Consider the following 19,948-nt stretch of genomic DNA (forward strand, 5'->3'; position numbering starts at 1 on the left):
TACTGTTCTCCCTAGTGGCTGTATCAATTTACATTTCCACCAACAGTGCAAGAGGGTTCCCTTTTCTTTACACTCTCTGCAGCATTTTCTGTGGGTAGATTTTTTTTTGTTTCAGAAAACGCACAACAACCTACAGGTTATTACCATTACTGTCTTGTAAGTAAGAAAATTAGGACTTGCACAAGTTACTTGCAATGGGCAAATACAACTGGCAAGCATGTCTGGGTCTCACGTGACTACAATTATGGGACTTTTTCTACCTGGCCAATAAGTGTGTCTAATTCAGCATTTCTCAAACCTGGCTAAACATGATAATCACCGGGTAGCTTTTATTTATTTATTTACTTTATTTATTTATTTATTTTACATCTTTATTGGAGTATAATTGCTTTACAATGGTGTGTTAGTTTCTGCTTTATAACAAAGTGAATCAGTTATACATATACATACGTTCCCATATCTCTTCCCTCTTGCGTTTCCCTCCCTCCCACCCTCCTTATCCCACCCCTCCAGGCGGTCACAAAGCACCGAGCTGATCTCCCTGTGCTATGCGGCTGCTTCCCACTAGCTATCTACCTTACGTTTGGTAGGTTATATATGTCCATGCCTCTCTCTCGCTTTGTCACAGCTTACCCTTCCCCCTCCCCATATCCTCAAGTTTGTTCTCTAATAGGTCTGTGTCTTTATTCCTGTCTTACCCCTAGGTTCTTCATGACATTATTTTTTTTCTTAAATTCCATATATATGTGTTAGCATACGGTATTTGTCTTTCTCTTTCTGACTTACTTCACTCTGTATGACAGACTCTAGGTCTATCCACCACATTACAAATAGCTCAATTTCGTTTCTTTTTATGGCTGAGTAATATTCCATTGTATATATGTGCCACATCTTCTTTATCCATTCAGCCAATAATGGACACTTAGGTTGTTTCCATCACTGGGCTATTGTAAATAGAGCTGCAATGAACATTTTGGTACATGACTCTTTTTGAATTATGATTTTCTCAGGGTATATGCCCAGTAGTGGGATTACTGGGTCATATGGTATTTCTACTTGTAGTTTTTTAAGGAACCTCCATACTGTTCTCCACAGTGGCTGTATCAATTTACATTCCCACCAACAGTGCAAGAGGGTTCACTTTTCTCCACACCCTCTCCAGCATTTATTGTTTCTAGATTTTTTGATGATGGCCATTCTGACAGGTGCGAGATGACATCTCATAGTAGTTTTGATTTTTATTTCTCTAATGATTAGTGATGTTGAGCATTCTTTCATGTGTTTGTTGGCAGTCTGTATATCTTCTTTGGAGAAATGTCTATTTAGGTCTTCTGCCCATTTTTGGATTGGGTTGTTTGTTTTTTTGTTATTGAGCTGCATGAGCTGCTTATAAATTTTGGAGATTAATCCTTTGTCAGTTGCTTCATTTGCAAATATTTTCTCCCATTCTGAGGGTTGTCTTTTGGTCTTGTTTATGGGTTTCTTTTGCTGTGCAAAAGCTTTGAAGTTTCATTAGGTCCATTTCTTTATTTTTGTTTTTATTTCCATTTCTCTAGGAGGTGGGTCAGAAAGGATCTTGCTGTGATTTATGTCATAGAGTGTTCTGCCTATGTTTTCCTCTAAGAGTTTGATAGTTTCTGCCCTTACATTTAGGTCTTTAATCCATTTTGAGCCTATTTTTGTGTATGGTATTAAGGAGTGATCTAATCTCATACTTTTACATGTACCTGTCCAGTTTTCCCAGCACCACTTATTGAAGAGGCTGTCCTTTCTCCACTGTACATTCCTGCCTCCTTTATCAAAGATAAGGTGACCATATGTGTGTGGGTTTATCTCTGGGCTTTCTATCCTGTTCCATTGATCTATCTTTCTGTTTTTGTGCCAGTACCATACTGTCTTGATTACTGTAGCTTTGTAGTATAGTCTGAGGTCAGGGAGCCTGATTCCTCCAGCTCCGTTTTCCGTTCTCAAGATTGCTTTGGCTATTTGGGGTCTTTTGTGTTTCCATACAAATTGTGAAAGTTTTTGATCTAGTTCTGTGAAAAATGCCAGTGGTAGTTTGATAGGGATTGCATTGAATCTGTAGATTGCTTTGGATACTATACTCATTTTCACAATGTTGATTCTTCCAATCCAAGAACATGGTATATCTCTCCATCTATTTGTATCATCTTTAATTTCTTTCATCAGTGTCTTATAATTTTCTGCATACAGGTCTTTTGTCTCCTTAGGTAGGTTTATTCCTAGATATTTTATTCTTTTTGTTGCAATGGTAAATGGGAGTGTTTTCTTGATTTCACTTCAGATTTTTCATCCTTAGTGTATAGGAATGCCAGAGATTTCTGTGCATTCATTTTGTATCCTGCTACTTTACCAAATTCATTGATTAGCTCTAGTAGTTTTCTGGTAGTATCTTTAGGATTCTCTATGTATAGTGTCATGTCATCTGCAAACAGTGACAGCTTTACTTCTTCTTTTCCGTTTTGAAATCAGTTTATTTCCTTTTCTTCTCTGATTGCTGTAGCTAAAACTTCCAAAACCATGTTGAATAAGAGTGGTAAGAGTGGGCAACCTTGTCTTGTTCCTGATCTTAGTGGAAATGCTTTCAGTTTTTCACCACTGAGGGCAATGTTGGCTGTGGGTTTGTCATATATGGCCTTTATTATGTTGAGGTGAGTTCCCTCTATGCCTACTTTCTGCAGGGTTTTTTTATCATAAATGGGTGTTGAACTTGTCAAAAGTTTTCTCTGCATCTATTGAGATGATCATATGTTTTTTCTCCTTCAATTTGTTAATATGGTGTATCACGTTGATTGATTTGTGTATATTGAAGAATACTTGCATTCCTGGGATAAACCCCACTTGATCATGGTGTATGATCCTTTTAATGTGCTGTTGGATTCTGTTTGCTAGCATTTTGTTGAGGATTTTTGCATTTATGTTCATCAGTGATACTGGCCTGTAGTTTTCTTTCTTTGTGACATCCTTGTCTGGTTTTGGTATCAGGGTGATGGTGGCCTTGTAGAATGAGTTTGGGAGGGTTCCTTCCTCTGCTATATTTTACAAGAGTTTGAGAAGGATAGGTGTTAGTTCTTCTCTAAACGTCTGATAGAATTCGCCTGTGAAGCCATCTGGTCCTGGGCTTTTGTTTGTTGATGGATTTTTAATCACAGTTTCAATTTCAGTGCTTGTTATTGGTCTGTTCATATTTTCTATTTCTTCCTGATTCAGTCTTGGCAGGTTGTGCCTTTCTAAGAATTTGTCCATTTCTTCCAGGTTGTCCATTTTATTGGCATAGAATTTCTTGTAGTAATCTCTCATGACCTTTTGTATTTCTGCAGTGTCAGTTGTTACTTCTCCTTTTTCATTTCTAATTGTATTGATTTGAGTCTTCTCCCTCTCCCTTTTTTCTTGATGAGTCTGGCTAATGGTTTATCAATTTTGTTTATCTTCTCAAAGAACCAGCTTTTAGTTTTATTGATCTTTGCTATCATTTCCTTCATTTCTTTTTCATTTATTTCTGATATGATTTTTATGATTTCTTTCCTTCTGCTAACTTTGGGGTTTTTTTGTTCTTCTTTCTCTAATTGCTTTAGGTGAAAGGTTAGGTTGTTTATTTGAGATGTTTCCTGTTTCTTAAGGTAGGATTGTATTGCTATAAACTTCGGTCTTAGAACTGCTTTTGCTGCATCCCATAGGTATTGGGTCGCTGTGTCTCCATTGTCATTTGTTTCTAGGTATTTTTTTATTTTCTCTTTGATTTCTTCAGTGATCACTTCGTTATTAAGTAGTGTATTGTTTAGCCTCCATGTGTTTGTATTTTTTACAGATCTTTTCCTGTAATTGATATCGAGTCTCATAGCATTGTAGTTGGAAAAGATACTTGATACAATTTCAATTTTCTTAAATTTACCAAGGCTTGATTTGTGACCCAAGATATGATCTATCCTGGAGAACGTTCCATGAGCACTTGAGAAAAATGTGTATTCTGTTGTTTTTGGATGGAATGTCCTATAAATATCAATTAAGTCCATCTTGTTTAATGTATCATTTAAAGCTTGTGTTTCCTTATTTATTTTCATTTTGGATGATCTGTCTGTTGGTGAAAGTGGGGTGTTAAAGTCCCCTACTATGAATGTGTTACTGTTGATTTCCCCTTTTATGGCTGTTAGTACTTGCCTTATGTATTGAGGTGCTCCTATGTTGGGTGCATAAATATTTACAATTGTTATATCTTCTTCTTGGATCGATCCCTTCATCATTATGTAGTGTCCTTCTTTGTCTCTTCTAATAGTCTTTATTTTAAAGTCTATTTTGTCTGATATGAGAATTGCTACTCCAGCTTTCTTTTGGTTTCCATTTGCATGGAATATCTTTTTCCATCCCCTTACTTTCAGTCTGTATGTGTCTCTAGGTCTGAAGTGGGCCTCTTGTAGACAGCAAATATATGGGTCTTGTTTTTGTATCCATTCAGCCAATCTGTGTCTTTTGGTGGGAGCATTTAGTCCATTTACATTTAAGGTAATTATCGATATGTATGTTCCTATTCCCATTTTCTTAATTGTTTTGGGTTCGTTATTGTAGGTCTTTTCCTTCTCTTGTGTTTCTTGCCTATAGAAGTTCCTTTAGCATTTGTTGTAAAGCTGGTTTTGTGGTGCTGAACTCTATCAGGTTTTGCTTGTCTGTAAAGGTTTTAATTTCTCCATCAAATCTGAATGAGATCCTTGCTGGGTAGAGTAATCTTGGTTGCAGGTTTTTCTCCTTCATCACTTTAAATATGTCCTGCCAGTCCCTTCTGGCTTGCATAGTTTCTGCTGAAAGATGAGCTGTTAACCTTATGGGGATTCCCTTGTGTGTTATTTGTTGTTTTTCCCTTGCTGCTTTTAATATGTTTTCTTTGTATTTAATTTTTGACAGTTTGATTAATAGGTGTCTTGGTGTATTTCTCCTTGGATATATCCTGTATGGGACTCTCTGTGCTTCCTGGACTTGATTAACTATTTCCTTTCCCATATTAGGGAAGTTTTCAACTATAATCTCTTCAAATATTTTCTCAGTCCCTTTCTTTTTCTCTTCTTCTTCTGGAACCCCTATAATTCAAATGTTGCTGTGTTTAATGTTGTCCCAGAGTTCTCTGAGACTGTCCTCAGTTCTTTTCATTCTTTTTTCTTTATTCTGCTCTGCAGTAGTTATTTCCACTATTTCATCTTCCAGATCACTTATCCGTTCTTCTGCCTCAGTTTTTCTGCTATTGATCCAATCTAGAGTATTTTTAATTTCATTTATTGTGTTCTTCATCATTGCTTGTTTCATCTTTAGTTCTTCTAGGTCCTTGTTAAATGTTTCTTGCATTTTGTCTATTCTATTTCCAAGATTTTGGATCATCTTTGCTATCATTATTCTGAATTCTTTTTCAGGTAGACTGCCTATTTCCTCTTCATTTGTCACATCTGGTGGGTTTTTATCTTGCTCCTTCATCTGTTGTGTGTTTTTTTGTTTTCTCATTTTGCTTATCTTACTGTGTTTTGGGTCTCCTTTTTGCAGGCTGCAGGTTCGCAGTTCCCGTTGTTTTTGGTGTCTGTCCCCAGTGGCTAAGGTTGGTTCAGTGGGTTGTGTAGGCTTCCTGGTGGAGGGGACTAGTGCCTGTGTTCTGGTGGATGAGGCTGGATCTTGTCTTTCTGGTGGGCAGGTCCATGTCTGGTGGTGTGTTTTGGGATGTCTGTGGACTTATGATTTTAGGCAGCCTCTCTGCCAGTGGGTGGGGTTGTGTTCCTGTCTTGCTAGTTGTTTGGCATAGAATGTCCACACTGTAGCTTGCTGGTCGTTGAGTGAAGCTGAGTGCTGGTGTTGAGATGGAGATCTCTGGGATATTTTCGCTGTTTGATATCACGTGGAGCTGGGAGGTCTCTTGTGGATCAGTGTCGTGAAGTTGGCTCTCCCACTTCAGAGGCACAGCACTGACTCCTGGCTGCAGCACCAAGAGCCTTTCATCCACATGGCTCAGAATAAAAGGGAGAAAAAGTAGAAAGGAAGAATTAGTAGAAGGAGAAAGAAAGAGAGAGAAAGAAAGAAAGAAAGAAAGAAAGAAAGAAAGAAAGAAAGGAGGGAGGGAGGGAGGAAGGAAGGAAGGAGGGAAGGAAGGAAAAAAGAAAGGAGATAAAGTAAAATAAAATAAAGTAAGATAAAATATAATGCAGTTATTAAAATAAAAAAAATTAAGAGAAAAAACAAACAAACAAAAAAAAAACGGACGGATAGAACCCTAGGACAAATGGTGGAAGCAAAGCTATACAGACAAAATCTCACACAGAAGCATACACATACACACTCACAAAAAGAGGAAAAGGGGAAAAAAATCATAAATCTTTCTCTCAAAGTTCACCTCCTTAATTTGGGATGATTCATTGTCTGTTCATGTATTCCACAGATGCAGGGTACATCAAATTGACTGTGGAGCTTTAATCTGCTGCTTCTGAAGCTGCTGGGAGAGATTTCCCTTCCTCTTCTTTGTTCTCACAGCTGCCAGGGGCTCAGCTTTGTATTTGGTCCCGCCTCTGCGTGTAGGTCGCTGGAGGATGTCTGTTCTTCGCTCAGGCAGGACGGGGTTAAAGGAGCCGCTGATTCGGGGGCTCTGGCTCACTCAGGCCGGGGGGAGGGAGGGGCACGGAGTGCGGGGCGAGCCTGCGGCGGCAGAGGCCGGCATGACGTTGCACCCGCCTGAGGCGCGCTGTGCGTTCTCTCGGGGAAGCTGTCCCTGGATCCCGGGACCTTGGCAATGGCGGGCTGCACAGGCTCCCTGGCAGGGGGTTAGTGACCTGTGCTCGCACACAGGCTTCTTGGTGGCGGCAGCAGCAGCCTTAGCGTCTCATGCCGGTCTCTGGGGCCCGTGATTTTAGCCTCGGCTCACGCCCGTCTCTAGAGCTCCTTTAAGCAGCGCTCTTAATCCCCTCTCCTCACGCACCAGGAAACAAAGAGGTAAGAAAAAGTCTGGCTCTTCGGCAGGTCCAGACTTTTCCCCGGACTCCCTCCTGGCTAGTCGTGGTGCACTAACCCCCTGCAGGCTGTGTTCACGCCGCCAACCCCAGTTCTCTCCCCGCGCTTCGACCGAAGCCCGAGCCTCAACTCTCAGCCCCGCCCACCTGGCGGGTGAGCAGACAAGCCCCTCAGGCTGGTGAGTGTCGGTCGACCCTGATCCTCTGTGCGGGAGTCTCTCTGCTTTGCCCTCCATACCCCTGTTGCTGTGCTCTGCTCCGGGGCTCCGAAGATTTCCCCCTCCGCCACCCGCAGTCTCCACCTGCAAAGGGGCTTCCTAGTGTGTGGAAACCTTTCCTCCTTCACAGCTCCCTCCCACCGGTGCAGGTCCCGTCCCTATTCTTTTGTCTCTGTTTATTCTTTTTTCTTTTGCCCTACCCCGGTACATGGGAGGTTTCTTGCCTTTTAGGAGGTCTGAGGTCTTCTGCCAGTGTTCAGTAGGTGTTCTGTAGGAGTTGTTCCACGTGTAGATGTATTTCTGGTGTATCTGTGGGGAGGAAGGTCATCTCCACGTCTTCCTCTTCCTCCATTTTCCCGGAAGCCCCCTAGATTTTTTGATGATGACTATTCTGACTGGTGTGAGGTGATACGTCTTTGTAGTTTTGATTTGCATTTCTCTAATAATTAGTGATGTTGAGCATCTTTTCATGTGTTTGTTGGCAATCTGTATGTCTTCTTTGGTGAAATGTCTATTTAAGTCTTCTGCCCATTTTTTGATTGGGTTGTTTGTTTGTTTGTTTTTGTTTTGATATTGAGCTACCATATGACCCAGCAATCCCACTCCTGGGCATATACCTGGAGAAAACTGTAATTCAAAAAGCTACATGCACCCCTGTGTTCATTGCAGCACTATTTACAATAGCTAGGACATGGAAGCAACCTAAATGTCCATCAACAGAGGAATGGATAAAAAAGATGTGGTACATATATACAATGGAATATTACTTAGCCATAAAAAGAAATGAAATTGTGCCATTTGCAGAGACGTGGATGGACCTAGAGACTGTCATACAGAGTGAAGTAAGTCAGAAAGAGAAAAACAAATACCGTGTGCTAACATATATATGGAATCTAAAAAAAAAAAGAGAAAATGGTCTGAAGAACCTAGGGGCAAGTCGGGAATAAAGATGCAGACCTACTAGAGAATGGACTTGAGGATATGGGGCAGGGGCAGGAAGGGTAACCTGGGACAAAGTGAGAGAGTGGCATGGACATGTATACACTAACAAGTGTAAAATAGATAGCTAGTGGGAAGCAGCCACATAGCACAGGGAGATCAGCTCAGTGCTTTGTGACCACCTAGAAGGGTGGGATAGGGAGGGTGGGAGGGATATGCAAGAGGGAGGGGTTATGGGGATATATGTATACATATAGCTGATTCACTTTGTTATACAGCAGAAACTTAACATCGTAAAGAAATTATACTCCAATAAAGATGTTAAAAAACAAACAAACAAATAAAAAGAATGAGGAGTTGCCATCTTTACAACTGCTACCATGGGCATGTACTCTCTCCCCTCTAAGACTTACCTATATAGTGGGACTAATAATACTCATGTATAATACCATGACAAATAAAATGGAATAAAACAGTTCATATGCCTTAAAAAAAAAAAAAGTAGTGGTCTTAAGATTTTTACTCCAATTTTGTAACTTCCGGCAAGTTAATGAGTATTTTAAGACCTCTGTTTACTCAGTAGTAAATTGAGGATATTGGATTAGAGATGGCTATGCATTTTTTGTGTAGGTTTAAAACAATACAATCTTTATTCTAGTTTTAAAATTGTTTTGTTTTTCTTAATGAGAATCCCCATGGTGTCTTAATTTTCACCCTGCCTCTATTTTTTTTTTTTTTCTATTTTCTTATTCCTATCCTATAGTCAGTTTTAGGATTTTTTTCAGTACTAAATGTAGGGATTTCCTGTTAATACCCAAGAAGCTGGAAGGTATATATTTGAATATTTTTGTGGTTAAAAAGATGCCTGACCTGCATTTGAAATACGTCATCCTAACAATAGAAAATATGTCAATACTGAAAAACAGGAAGATAAAAAATGAAGCCAATAGCTATATTTTTCAACACCATTGTCTGTTTCCATTTACCACAAATTTTTTGCTGATGTCTGTGTTTGTGAGGATATAAGAAAGTTTCCCATCCAAGGTTAGGAGCATTAATGAAATTACTGTGTAGCAGTCTTTGAAAAATGAGAAAAATCCGCCTTTGGTTTCCGTAATGAAATCTATATTTGCTTGGTCATGGTCCAAATCGGTTTTGAAAAGTATATATCTAATTGAAGCAGATAAAGTTGTCCAAAACTTAATAAGGATAAAAAAGAAGGAAAATTGAAAGAGAAAATTTCCAGTTAAAGATGAGTGTTGATTACTCAGGTCCAAGAATTAATACTGATGAATATTATACAATTCAGCAAATCTTGCCAGGATAAAGAGATATTTGAGTGTAAGCTCAGTATCACAGGAGATGGATAGCTGCTTTGTAACTTGCATTTTATGTCTGCTCTCATCTCCCTAGTCTATACTCTTAGGGTAAAACTTTCCTTCAATCAAACAGACCTTCCCATTCTAGGGAGATTATTCTTTACAGCTGCATGATTTTTATCCTTGTCAATCACCTAAAGTAATGCCCAACACTTTTTTTTTTTTCATTTCAGGATTCTGCCTGATGTTCCTTTACCTGAATATTTTCTAGAACTGCTCTTCACAATAAGTTCCTGTATAGTGCACTGCACACTGAATGTAAGTTTTGGCTGGATTTTAACTGTACGAGGAAACTGAGTATATGTTAGCTACATCAATGTTATGAGGTGGGACTTGAGGGGGAAGTAGGCAACATCTACTATTCCATCATCTATATGAATAAAAGTGTAAATGGAAGCTTATTTTTATTCTAGTTTATATAGAATGTATTCTTTTGCTCAATTTTGAGAAGGTTTTAAATTGACTAATGATATCTTTAAAAATGGATGTTTAGAAAAACTCACTAAAAAAAATGCAAGGTATATATTTTGAAGCTCTAAAGAAATACCTATTGCTCTTTAAAATTGTCTAACTCGTTTATTGATTTCATAGTTTTTAGGCAAGTAGGATTGGTCATAAAAATGAACATGAGAGATCAGCTAAGGTCTAAAGAATGATCGGGAAGAGGAATATAATATTTTAATTGGAAAGGATGGAACTTAATATCAATGCCCACTGCCATGAGCTACATCACTTTAGCAGTTAAGGGGGCTAATGAACATTTTGCTGATAGAAACACTTTCTGGATTTCTTGTCTGAGTAGCAAGATAGAACTATTTAGTGCAGGAAGGGACAACTATAGTAAATGGGATACTATAAAACTTAAAGCCAGAATTAGAATTGAAGGTAACAATATTAATTTCCTTGGCATACATTTTTGCTTTCTCATCCTGAAGTTTTATTTTGGCATGAAGGTAGCAATAACACTAAGCCCTCCACTGGAATCCAAGCTGAAGATAGATTATTTTGTCTTTAAAAATTTCATTGTAAAGGACTAAGTATGGAATAGATGAAAAAGTATTTTACTTTAATGGTAAGAGTGTCCCTTTTGGAGTCAGAGAACCCAGATTGGAGACACAGTTTCATTGTTTGTAGCCTTTTCTTTTATAAAATAGAAACAATAAGATTTATTTCAATGTATGGTTTTAAGAATGAAAGATATGAGAAAGTGTGACATTTTTTAAGCTATAAGCTTTTATACAAAAATCAGATATTAAAAGAACAAAAAGACTTTGACATTTTGTCTACTTAAAAAATAGTTTCACAGTATAAACATCCTAGTCTCTCACTGGAGGCACTATGAAATTAGGGGGTGTTAAGACAATATGAGTTTGACTCCTGATTTGAATACATGTTAGCTAAAGGAACCAATCAATTTATTTAATGTCTTTTCTGGTTATCTATTGCTGTGTAAAATACTGTCGAGAAACCAAGTGGCTTAAAACAACAATTCTGTCATATCTCATGATTTTGTGGGTCAGGAATTTGAGTGGGCACAGCTGGTGATTCCTTAGCGCCAGGTGGCACTGGCTGTCTCTCAGTGGTATTTGGGTGGTGGGTGGGCTGCTGTGGGGAGGCCACAATGGCTTCTTGTGAATATCTGGCACCATATTGGAGATGGCTGGAAGACTGGGCTCAGCTAGGGCTGTGGAAAAGCACGCCAGTGCCTGACATCTTCACCATGTCAGTCTCAGGGGAACTGCACTCCTTGCATGGAAGCTAGCTTTTCCCAGAGTGAACATCCCAACGGACCCAGGCAGGAACTGCAAGCCTTCTTGTGACTTAGCCTTAGAAGTTCCAGAACTTCTGTCACTTTCTTTTCATCAAGGGAGACACAAAGTCCAATCAAAATTCAAGAGGAAGGGGAATAGACTCTACCTCTTAATCTATCATGGTGCCTTCCAGCTTCAGCTTTCCCCTTCCGTAAAACTTACCCTCAATGAGATTATGTCTTTAAAGTGGCTCTCGTAGAATCTTACCAAAGAAAAGTTCCTTCTCTTTTCTTCTTCATGCATCTGGAGATTATATTTCCCAATGTCACTAGGATACCTGGAAACCACTGAAGTAAACATAACTGCCTCCTGAGCATTCCAAATAGTAGAAGTGAATTTATGTACTGTAATCACAGAAGTACACGAGGCTCAGATCATGTAGTCTTTAACTTACCAATTTAAACTCTCCAATTCTCAGAGTTACTTGTTTTTCCAGCCTACAGCAGATTAGAAAGAAAAAATTAAAAGAAAGTTGGACTACTAAAAATAAAAAAACACAATTGAAGAACCTGGAAGCCAAGGGGAAGAAAAAGGATAAAAAAACAGGGCACTACAGCTCTAGCATTCTGGGACTTTTTAACGGTATAATAGAAGGCTATCAGGACCTCAGTAACTATTGTTTTATACCCCAAGTTACCAATTGCTGTTCCTAATGATTTCAGGAACACAAGTTTAAATTTTGTTTTGTGTCACCTGTAAGTATGAGAGAATGTATAATCTATTTTAGAAAGATTTTTAACTTTGCGAGTTAACACGTGCATCGCATGTAAAGTATAAGTTTCAAGATTTCCAACTCACAGGGTTTCTCCTTCCCTAATGGTGCTGTATAATTGGTATGTTTCAGTATGATGTTTATAACAGGATATGGAAAGTGTCTATCATTTTTTGGCTGCCTAGCAGCTGAACCTTGTTTTGATATTTTTGGAGTTATTTACCTTGAATTTTGGTGAAATTCAGAGAGCACCTTCCAATAAGAAGTTGAAAAGGGCAGATATTCCCTCTCCCAGCCTTCTGGGCAACAAGGGGTATAGCCATGTCATAGGCTTAACTAGTCATAGTTGTTCCGTGTGAGGAATCATGATCCAGTGATATAAAGAATCAGGGCAGCAGAGGGTAGGACAGCAGCAGCCTCCAGCGCTCGTGGCCAGCTGTCATAGAGCAAGCTGCGATGTACACACCAGACTGGTTTTGTTGCAGGATTTTACCTTAATCCTGACTGATGCCTGCCTTATTATTTGTGCATTTTCCAAGCCATGTTCTCCAGTGTTCCCCGCAATTCTGTGACTTACTTGAATATCATTTCGCTATCTATCCTTGCTTAAATCAGAGTTGGATTCTATTGCTTGAATTAAGAATCCTGATCGTTATGGAACTTACTGTCAAGAGTGTTTGCAGGCCATAGACCCATAGGGATATAGTGGCAGCGGTTCTCGATTCTGGCTCTACATTAGAATCCCCTGGAATGTTTGGAAAATACCAATGCTCAAGCCAACCCAGGTCAATCGCATTGAATGTCCAGGGGTAGGATCCAGGTATTGATACTTAAAAAATATTCAGGTGATTCTAATGCGAGAATTAATATAGAAAAAGCTATTTACTGACTTATGAAGATGGGAATATTGAAGGATGGTAACCTGTCCATCTATCCCCAGATTATGTCCCCTAAGAAGGCCCAGAATGTATTTCTTTCACTAAGCCTTTGGGTGACTACAAGTGTTCTTGAAAATCACTTTCATAACTGTTCTCTCTAAGCCAGAAATAATGGAAACATTGCCACTGAAGTGGATTCTCTGACTCCAGTGGAGGTAACAGGATCCAAGGTAGCAGCTTCCAACTAGCCATATCTAACTTCTAGGATCAAAGGAGGGCACAGTTATTGTCATAGTCTGCAAGGCCTGCCTGATGATAACAGTGATTAGTCCAGCTGGGATCTTTGGTATTGCCAAACTAATCATGGGATCCTTGGACCAAAATGGATGAGAAACCTACAAATTTCGTATTTGATTTGTATAACTGGAAAATTTCCAGGTCTGGTGAACAGAAATCTAACTTGATTCATCTTTTGACAGTCATAGATCTATGTTCAATTTCCAGACCTAAGTTAGTTCACACACCCAGAGACCTTGAATAAAAAATAGCACCTTTGAGGGTACAACCTTCGATAACATGATAGTACAAACAGAGTCTCTGACTCCTAGCCTTTTTCAGGGGTCCTTGGTCATTTACCAGGCATCTCAAAGGTCCTTGGTTGGCACAGGGAAAAGGGCTATACAAAGACTTCAAAAGTTTTTTGTTGTTGTTGCTGTTACTAGATCTGTGTTAATTCTAATTTCTGGTGACCCAGGACACCCTGAGAGTCAGAACACAAATGGAATCTTGGTTCATCTGCCATATGCCAGGCCCTGTGAGACCTTGACACCACCCTATTTTTCTGCACTCAGGATATGCTTAGCAATAGGCAGAATCCACTCTTCTATTTCTTGCCCTAGAGAACAAGAGCTGTTATGCTAAAGAGGACTAAGTGGAAATTTCTGGAGCTCTGCCTCCCTAATAAATAGTACATCTATAGTACATCTAAGGGAAATACAAATATCAGTGCCATTTTTGGTCTTGAAAGAAACAGGGGTAATGAGTTCTTCACATTTCCTTTTAATCTGCCAGCTTGCCTATTGCTTACAGGGATTGGATATGAACTTTGAGAATGGTAGTGAATTGCTGGAAGCTTAATCAGATTGTTACTCCTATAGCAGCTGCAGTTTCCAGATGTGGCCTCTTAATGGGAGCAAATAAATAGAGCACCTAGCTACTGGTATGCAGCTATTGGTCTGGCTAACCTTTCTTCCTCTACCCCAAAAGCAGAAAATATAAGATACATTCTGCTTTAGTCTTGAAAAGACACATAAGTAACAGAGGGTAAAGGCAAATCTCAGAAAAAAAAGGGACTTATAAACTGTGTTAACAGTACTAGGCCACAGCAGGACATGAAAAACAAATTGTGCAAGTGACTTGGATGTGTCTGTTTTGCTGCAATGCCATCCTTCCCTCAATTTCCATCTTTTAGCCTCATGAAGAGTTGCTAGGAAAAGTGGGCCTAGCATTATGGAAGTGTACTGTTGCAGTATAATAGCTGACTTCACAGTTTGCTTTGAAGGAAAATGGAAAAGAAAATCTTCCCACTGGACAGAACCTGGAGCAAAACACTCCATGTCCGTATTGCCTGGACAGAGAGATGGCCTGATCTGAGTAGCTATATTGTTTCCTGGGCCATGGCTAATAGTTTGGTGGTGAAGTTAAGGAAATTAAAAGAAGAATTAAAAAAGAAGTGAAATGTATAGTGAATATGTATTTGGATGTAAGACTCTTTTATTCCACACGAAAGCTCATCAGAAGGCCCCTAGTGGAGAAAACTGTTGATAAGCTTGTGGAAAATATGACCCTAAAGTAGAAATATAATCATAGGTTGATTATTTTAGACACTTCTACTGTGTAAAATAGTTAGTTACTCTGCACTGAAATTTGCTTGCCCTGCTTTTCATGCATTTGCCAGACCATGAACTTACTGATTTCCTTTTACAACATCATGAAGTTTGCACACAATCTTGCTCCTGACCAAGGAACTCAATTTACTGGGCAGCTGCCCATCAGATTCATGAATTTTACCATATACCCCACGATCTACTAGCTGTTGACCTTTAAGGATGGGGGAATGGTTAAATGATTATCATGTCTGCTAAGAGGTCACAGTTGCATATTTAGGATATTGTCCTCTAGGATGCATTGATACTCTTAACCAGCAGCTAATACAGGGTGTCGTGTCACTCATGAATAGAGGAACTAGTGGATGGAATTGGGAGCTGCATGTTCTCAGTGACATATGATTATGGCTAGAAATATTTCCTGTCCCTAAAACACTATACTCTACTAGTGCAGAGGTGTTTGTACTCAAGGGAGAAATGTTTCTACCAGGGACACAGCAAGTTCTATGTTGAATTAGAAGATAAAACTTCTGCCTAGCCATTTTGGACTCCTCAAGCCACTGAATTATCATTCAAAAAGGAGGGCTATGAAGCTGGCTCTTATGATTGATCTTCACCATCAAGGGTAATAACATATGTGATATACATTAAAGGATGGGAAGTCTCTGAATAGAACTCATCTAATATTTTGGCTGCTCTCTAGTACTTCCTTGGCAAGTGGTCTAATTTAATGCTATTCCAACAGAGCCTTTTATAAATTATAATTTGATCAGTCTACTGGGAAAACTAACTGGCTAGCTGATGGGAAAAAATTATAAGAAGGGAGTCATAAAAATAAAAACACCTTTATGAATAGCTATAGAGATAAGATTGTAGTTTTCTCCTACATTTTCTTCTTTGCCATATAGGGGTGTGTGTATGTATGTGTGTTATGTATGTGTATATACATGTGTGTTTCCTTTTATTTCCTTTTTCTTTCTGTCACTTTTATATCAGGTAGTTTGGTGGTTGTTCAATTTACAGTTTAGTACACATGTCACAGAATATTGAAATAGGATCATGGCAGACCTATAGTTGCAAGAGATCCAGGATTTAATGGATGTTGATTAAAATTTGGATCATCCCTCCTTAAATAAAGGCTATAGGTGTTTTCAGCATATAGGCGATAGTTATGGTATTAATTATGTGGCAGCATTTTTTAAACCTGAAAAATTTGAAGAAGGTCTCATGTGGATATTGTACAGTCTAAGGGATGAATTATACTAATTATTTGGTTTTTTTCCCCTGGAAATCATCTTAATTCTCCTTCTTATATTTGGGAATCTCTTGCCTCATGAGTGTTGGTAGACAACAGAGTGTCACTTCCTCCCTTTACAGAATCTGAGAATTGGATACTTAGTGGTCTAGCCATTCTTCCAGCTAGAATGGGAACATGTGATGTAGGCTTGTTTGCACTCACCATGGGATTGTATGGGTAATTATTTATTTTAAAAAATTCACCCCTTTAAAGTATACACTTCAGTCGTCTCTCATACAGTCACAGAGTTGTATAACCATTGACACTAACTAATTCCAGAACATTCCCATCACACTCCAAAAGAAATCTGCATGGGTAATTAATGACTCAAGCAAGTGAAAGGAGTGGAGATTCCATTTGGTAGTGATGAGCTGCAGCAGCAGTAGCAAGAAAATCAAGTTTCCAGGAGCATCTGTGGCAGCGCTCCAGGAATGACATCAAGTGTCCAAGGTTGGCATTAAGATTTTAGGGGATTGACTTTGTGGCATAATTTTGGCTATGGTTCTGGCTGCTGCTTTACATCTTTTATTCCAGTCTTTTCCATACCTGCTTTTCCCCCAACCTTTCTAGAGATTCAATATATCTTTCTAGTTGTTAAGGGCTGCAACATATGCTTTAATTTTTTTTTTTTAATATTTAAGTCAACAAGAGCTTTTTTCTGTTGCATGTAACAAAGACTCTGACCAATAAAGAAGAAATGAAAGGCAAGAAGGAGGAAGGTAAAATGAGCATGCTTTTCCTGGGTGACACAAGGTAGAGTAACTGGAAAGGGCTCAAAATCCAAGAAGTAAAAGACCAAAGGAATAGAACACATTCAGTACTCAAGGTGGTTTTTCCACTTGGTCAGGAAGAATGGAGTTAATGCACTCTCTTAAGGTAGTGCGTGAAAGGAATGAGGTAAAGACCATAGGTAGCCGTAAAGTCAGCAAGGAAAAAAAGTGTCAGGTGCTTTGCTGACAGGTTCTGGGCTGAGAGTATGGTGCTGAGGATGGGTACCGAGACATATGTAGTGGGCACTTGGGGTGTTATGCGTACTTTATTTGTATAGTTTGGGTAAAGCAACTGACTGGAAAGGTGTGTTAGAAGTAGCCCTGCTTTATTTGAATTTTCCCAGGCTTTACTAGGTACAGGTAGGTTTACAGTAACACTAATAATCCAGTTCCACAGACTTTTGCTTCCTCTTTCCAATGTAAGTCATTGACCTCATAAAAAGTGCTCTTCAAATATTTCCAGGAGTTTCTAGGGGGTTCCTCACATTGTGGTGAAGATGAACATGAATTCTTTGTCACGCTTTCCACTGAAAGGTTATTCCCCTTGATTCTAAGTTGGTTATGTGACTTGTTTTCACCAACAGAATGCAGCAGAAGTGATGTTGTGTAGTGTCTGAGGTTGGGCCTTAAGAGATCTGCAGTTTCTGCCTTTACCTCTTGGAATGGTTCTTTCTGGGCCCCAGTTACCATGCTTGGAAGAAGCCATTTGGGGAAAGAGGGACCAGGCCATTCTACACATCCCAGCCAATAGTTGGAGCTGAGCCCTGCCAGGCACCATCACTGAAGACTGGGGTCTTCATGACACAAAAGTATAAAATAGGTTGTCTTTTTGTAACATGCTTTAGAATGGGGGTGGGGGAAATCACTGTTGTTTGTTCACCTGTACTTGGAATAATTTAAAATTCCTCATTTTGTAAGTATAAATCATGAGTCATAGTGCACGAGAACATGGGACAGACCCAAGTAACAGAATTCAATGTGCTTAAGATACTCCCTCTCTTCCGATGACCAAGGCTTTTGGTTTTCATTGCTTTTACTTATTAAAGTAAACTCACTGGCTCCTTCCTTCTTCAGGATTTGTTTTTCTTCAGAAGCTCCCTTAGAATTCTCTTGTCCTGCTGCTCTATAAGTTCTCCAGAGATGTCCAAGAAAAGTCTGCACCTCACTTAGATTCAAGCTAGGAGAGCTGCCATGCTAGGTGTGTATTCAAGTATAACATGCCAGAATTAGAATTATAGAACAGTATTGAGCTTCCACTCATCTACCCTCTCCATGTCTGAGAGATATATCAAGTGAATGAACTGGTGCAACAGAGTATGACTAGTTCCTAGAGATTCTTTATAGTAACTCACAGAAGATTCCCAATTGTGGAAGGAGACTTTCATATTTTAGACTGTAGATATTTTCATGCTAAATTCAAAACACCTGGTGATGGAGGCAGAGGAGCTGATACAAATTCAATTCACATTTCTGCTTTAATTTATCAGCTTCAACTAGCCTTATGCATTCATTGAGAAGTTACACATATTTATTCAGTTATTTTTTTTGTTAGTTGTGTATATGGTCCGCTAATCAAGATGAGGTTGTTGGCTAGGCCCCTGGAGAGCCTACTATTATTAAATGATACAGATTTTCTTTATAGGAGAACTAACTTCCTTGTTATTTCATGTCACCAGTTACAGTTTCAGTTTTCTCAACCATTACAAAAAGACAGGTTGGTATTATTTTTTAAGCTATGTAGTCTGGTTTAGACACTTTAATCACAAAGTGGCATGGCATTTTTGCTTTTGTGCCGTATGCAATAGTTTATAATATACCTTCAGTCCACTGGCAAGAGATTCTTCATCAATTATTTATTTATACTACCACTTAAATTAATTTCAAGGAAATCAATTAATCTACGTTCATGTCTGTAAAGAAACTGTACTTTTGTTTCCAATATATTTTAGCCTATTCCTTATTTTGCAGTCTCCTTGGCTGCCACTAAAGCAGTGATCTGTTCAACACTAGAGGGGAACTTTATACTCACTCTGGGAGTATAGCTCACTCAGCAGACCCCTCTCTATACCATTAGCCCTTCTGAATCCTCAAGGAGGTGTAAGATAGCACATAATCAGGTATCCTTTCACCCAAAACACTTATTGAGTGTTTCTTTGATGCAAACAAACACCATGCCAGCCAAAGTGAATGAAAAGATGAAGTCTTTGCCCTTAACAGTCTGGTGAGGGTATGTGCACATATGATAGCAATGATGATACATTGAAAGAATTGCTATTAGAGATATGTGTAATGGCTCGTGGAAGCCCTGAGGATTGGTGTAAATACCTGTTTTGCAGAGTCATTTAAGGCTTCATAAAGAAGTGATGTCTGACCTAGGTATTGAAGGTATAGTAGGAATTCAATAAATAGATCTGGAAGAAGAGGAGCTCCAGTTGTTTCAGTCATTTAAGGCAAGACCAGCAAAGAGCTGGTGACACCCAGCCAATTGCCAGACATGTGAGTGAGAGTGACAGTGCCCAGCTGACAGCAAATATTTGAGTGAATCCTTCTGAGGCTGGCAGAAGATCTTCAATAACCCAGCCCAAATGGCCTCCCAAGGCTTTCTAAGTTAAATAAATGCCATTGTTTTAAGGCACTAAGTTATGGGGTGATGTGTTATGCAGCAATGCATAACTGATACAGTCATACTTGCATTAAAGATTCATAGAACTGTTGTAAAGGATGGATTATAGGAGATGAAGGTGAATAAGAGAGATCACTTAGCACACAATTCGAAGAGCCCAGGAAAGACCAATTGCTGTTCCTTGGGAGACTTTGTGCCAGAAGCCTGGAACTCAAAGCCTTTTTCTGGCGTCTTGTGCAAATAATCAGGATTCTATCTGACAGCATCTTCCCTACCATCAAAGGCTGCTAATTTCTTAAATAAGAGTGAGAGTCATGTGAAAAATAGTTCTACTGCTAGTTCCCTCTTAGCAGAACTCCCAGCCAGCTCATGGCAGACTTATTCTACAACTCCAGAGAATCTGTTTGCCCTCCTTTCCTTTTTCCACACCCTCATCCATTTCA

Source organism: Pseudorca crassidens, chromosome 5 (assembly GCF_039906515.1).
Source record: "Pseudorca crassidens isolate mPseCra1 chromosome 5, mPseCra1.hap1, whole genome shotgun sequence".
Classification (NCBI taxonomy): domain Eukaryota; kingdom Metazoa; phylum Chordata; class Mammalia; order Artiodactyla; family Delphinidae; genus Pseudorca; species Pseudorca crassidens.